The following is a 4,577-nucleotide window of genomic DNA, read 5'->3' on the forward strand; positions in this document are numbered from 1 at the left end:
ACTTGAGCAATATCACCCCCAATGTCTTGGCCGCCTTTGCTTCTGTTTCTTGGGGCCTCAAGTTCACACGTGAGACGCCAACAGATGATCACCTTCAATTTCTTGATCTCTCCTTGCATTTCACGGAAAACAAGATATGCTGGTGCTTCAAGCCTAGAGCGAAAAAAGCGCTGCTTCCTTACAGCAGCGCCCATTCAAAGTTAGTAAAAAGAGGGATCATTTCCATGTGCATTTCATCAGCCTTGAAAAAATCGTGCGAGCACAGAGCTAATGATAGCTTTCAATGGTAGCTCCAAAGACTGAGCTCAGCTGGGTACCCACCTGATGTCATTGTGAGCGTGTGTGAAAGTATGCTGCAAAAACTAAAGAAAGGCAACCAGAAGTAAAAACCCGCCGGAAAGAAGAAAAGGATCCACGTAATGCCATACATCCGCAGGCTGTCACATAATGTGAAGAAAATTGCCAAGAAGTTTGACGTCAATGTAGTGTTTTCAGCCCCATGCAAACTGTCAAAGGTGTGTGCAAAGATGCAAGAAAAGAAATAGAAGAGCCAATGTGTCATCAACCATGAAAACAAGAGTACTGATTGTGTTTCAGGGGTGGTTTACAGCATTCCACTGAGTTGCGGTAAAATATACATTGGACAGACTGGAAGATGATTTAACGAAAAAGCGCAAGAGCACTGGCGGAACGTGAACAATAAAACAGGTGGATTCTTGGCTGATCACTGCAAGAAATGCGAGAAGAAAGACTGCGCACCGTGTTTTGAAAGTACCAGGTTTTTGGCAAAGGCAAAAGATAAATGGGAAAGATTAGTTACAGAAGCCTTTTACATAGGCACATCAGACACATGCGTCAGCAAGACGTCTATTTCCCTGACCTCGGAAGAATTCTCTTTTTTGAACGGTTTCGTGTAGGTTGCTCTGTTTACAAGTATTTAGTCCCCCTCTGTGAGGTTTGACAGGAAGAAACTTTGGGAAAATTTCCGGTTTGAATCGGTTTTCTTTGAGGCTTTTTTCTTCATGTATAGAAAACCTTTCTTTTCGTTCTGCCTTAGAGGTTTTTTAAAAAGTTTTCTAGTAGTTTTAGATCAGTTTGGATCCCCTTAGGATTATCAATGTTTTTAAGTTTTACTTTTGCTCGAATTTTCACCTTGTTTTGACGACGCCTTCGGAGATGATGCACATATGCTGTGGTTTTTAGATTTTGACGAAGCCTTCTCAGAAGATGCACAAATGTTCGCTGTGGTTTTTAGATTTTTACGTAGTGTTGTTCACTGTTTAGTTTGTTTCGACGCCGCCTTCTTGTAAGGGTCGCAGATGTGGTGCGTTCTTCTCGGTATTGACCTTGTACTTTGTTGTTTTTCACGGTATTTTAGATTGACGCAAGCATCAAGTGCTGTAGAAAGATTTGTGCATTGTTGATTTTAGAAAAATCGATTCTTCATCTCGTCGTGAGTAGTTTCATGTTTGGTTTCACTTTTAGTAACCTTGTATGCATTGCTGAGCATTTTTCACTTGTTTGATAGGGAGGGCCGGCCCAGTGATAGCTTCAACCGTGTTGTTGATGTTTTTGTGTTGAACTCGAAGATGGCACAATCTCGAAATTATCTTGTGCAATGTACCGGCTTGTCACAGAGAGCGTTTAAATACGGCTTGCGTATTCCTGAAAAATAAAGATGTCAGTCTACGCTTCTAAGTGTCGTGAATGTGTCTTTCTTGTGCCCTAACCCTTTCGCGCAGTTAAATCTTTTTTTTTTCAGAAATGAAGCAACTAGCCCGGCAAATCCCTTTGCAACAAGGTAATGTGTGAATATATGTGTATATTCAGTAATCAGTTTTCACTTCAGGATAGATCACATATGTGAAATAACCTAAAACTAAACTTTTTGCAAGACTAATGAAAGGTGCACAAAAGGCGCTCAAGATCATAAGTTGAAAAACTAGGCTTATTCAAATGACCTTTGTTTGATTAAAGGGCCGGCTGATTTCGGATGCGAACTGTGCACGTGCAAGTACGTTATTCACTTCTAGTTCTTTAGTTGCTGAAGTATGAACAGTATGTAAAAGTTTGACCAAATAAGCGCATCACAAACGGGCGTTGTCACCACCGACTCGGCAGTTTTTCTAAAAATAATGAAAAAAAAACACGGGTCTGGCGGGCGCTCAGCTCGCCCTTGTCGTCACTGGTGTGATCGCCGACAAAGTTGTCAGTATTGTAGTTTATGCATGTGGACACGCACGAAATCTAGAAGAAGCTCCTCCATGCCAACGTGCCAAAGTGGCACCCCCTTGCGAGCGAGCGACACATACCTCCCAAAGTGTGTCTCTGCTTACCTGCCGCTGTGTGCCTGGGCTTGGCTCCCATGCGTGCGCCCTTCGCGGACCTTATTCGAAATAAAAACACTTCTGTTGCGGTTGTCGTGTCGGCCGGTCGTCGCTTCCTCGCAGTTCATGCGAGACAAATACGGGCTTGAGGCTTCAAGTGCATAAATTTGCAGTCCGGTGAGCGCCCGCATTGGTGAACGATCGCGCGACTAGCGATACAAGATTGAGCCTGGTGCACCTGGCCCGTTAGGAAAAGATGCGGCGAAAAAAGCCGGCAGTCGTAGATGCTCCCCTACACGCATTTGGTGACGGCTTTAATTTAGTAGCACGACCCTGAAATGCTCTCTGATGAGAGCTATCGAAGTTGTTTAAGCGTGACGACGTTGCGATGGCACAAGCGATTACGAGCACAAAGCTGCACAGTAGTTCGGTAACCTACAGGAAGAGATATTAGGTAGCAGGAAGGAAGAAATCGTGCCATCACAACGGCCTAAAATAGTATCGTCGGTGTCACTTTCATTTGGATCCACGGAGATGCGCAATACATCCAATCCTCCTGCGCCGATCATTACAGCACGAACGAAATTTATGAAATGATGTGTCACTGTGCCGACACGCACTGTGTAAGTCTGCAGTATTGGTTTCCCAGCCGTTTTTTTTTTCGTTTTTCGTGGCTGCATGAGCGCTATTCTAACGCGTTACCATTTGCTCGTGATTGATTGATTGATTGATTGATTGATTGATTGATTGATTGATTGATTGATTGATTGATTGATTGATTGATTGATTGATTGATTGATTGATTGATTGATTGATTGATTGATTGATTGATTGATTGATTGATTGATTGATTGATTGATTGATTGATTGATTGAATATTTGTGGAACATGTGGGTGGGCTGCCTAGTCCGGTAGTCCACTGGTTATTGCTGCTACGCTGGCCCTCCCCACCAGCCAGTGCTGACGGTCAGGATCATCGCTGAGCCGAATAGCCTCCCACTGCTCCTAGCAAATCCTCCGGATGATACATTATATCCGAAATAAGCCCCATGGCATGAAGGAAAGGGACACCATCCGCTTAGTGTAAACTTTCATGATCTCTCGGATAATGTACGGCACGGCATTCCTTAACCTTTCCAGGCTGGAAACCGAAAGTTCGAGACACCGATTAGGAAAGCCTACAAGACGGCACTGGGGCTACCAAACTCCCCGCCAACGGCAAAGCTCATGGCTCTAGGAGTGCCTAATACCTTTAAAGAGATGTGGGAAGCACAATGGCTCTCACAACTCAATAGGCTCGCCCTCACAGAACCCGGCAGAGAACTGCTCGAGAAGATCCATGTTAATCAGCCCTATACAACAGACCAAAGGGAAGAAGTCCCACGCGATGTGAGGAGACGCATCTACATTAGCTCGCAAGGTGCGCTTGATATTTAAAACCCGAACTCGGCTGCTTGCCTTCGCCGTCAGGTGCAGCATGGGTTGGTTCATTTGCGAATACAACATAGATCACTGCTATAAGAGGAGCGCAGGGGCCAAAGCCCTGAGCGCAAATTAGAGAATCTAACAGCCATTGAAAACAAGAAAAGCATTGGGGAATGCAAACATTTTTTAGCGTACTGTTAATTAGAGGGGTAAATTAGAAGCTGCATTATTTACTGTAAGTAAGATAACTGAACAGAAATTAGAAGAAAAAATATACCATCTGTGTGACGATCTCTACATGTTGCGTGCAGCTATCTACCGAGACAAGCGGCACCAATTTTCCTTCCTATTTTCCACTGTGTTCGTGTCACGTATAACATCCAAGCAAAGCGACGGACGTTCAACGTCCTGTTGCACCGCACAAGCCGCGTAGAAACTAATCGAATAGGTAAGGCGGCAGTTGTGCAAGCAAGTGGCTCTAATGCGCGAGCCTCTTACCTGCTCACTCTTCTCGGCGCAACAATATAACGAGGGTCTCGGTTCTGGCAGTCTTGATGCTATACCTTATCTAGCATGAGGGATCTCGTACAGCTGCCGTCCTCCCCGTTTGAACACCTTCTACGAGGCATCAGTTGTTCAAAGGGCGCTCCACGTCCACCGCTACGCTTGAAGGGGGCGCTGGCGGACACTTTCAAGGTTAGGTTACACGCAACGCGAATACACTCTCAAGCAGAAGAGGAGGCAGCCGCCGCCACAACTCATTTGGTAGAGCGCTGCACCGATATGCGAAGGTCGTGGGTTCGGATACCAAAAGGTGGGGCGTCT

This window comes from Amblyomma mixtum, chromosome 3 (assembly GCF_055824585.1).
Source record: "Amblyomma mixtum isolate Tamu chromosome 3, ASM5582458v1, whole genome shotgun sequence".
Taxonomy (NCBI): domain Eukaryota; kingdom Metazoa; phylum Arthropoda; class Arachnida; order Ixodida; family Ixodidae; genus Amblyomma; species Amblyomma mixtum.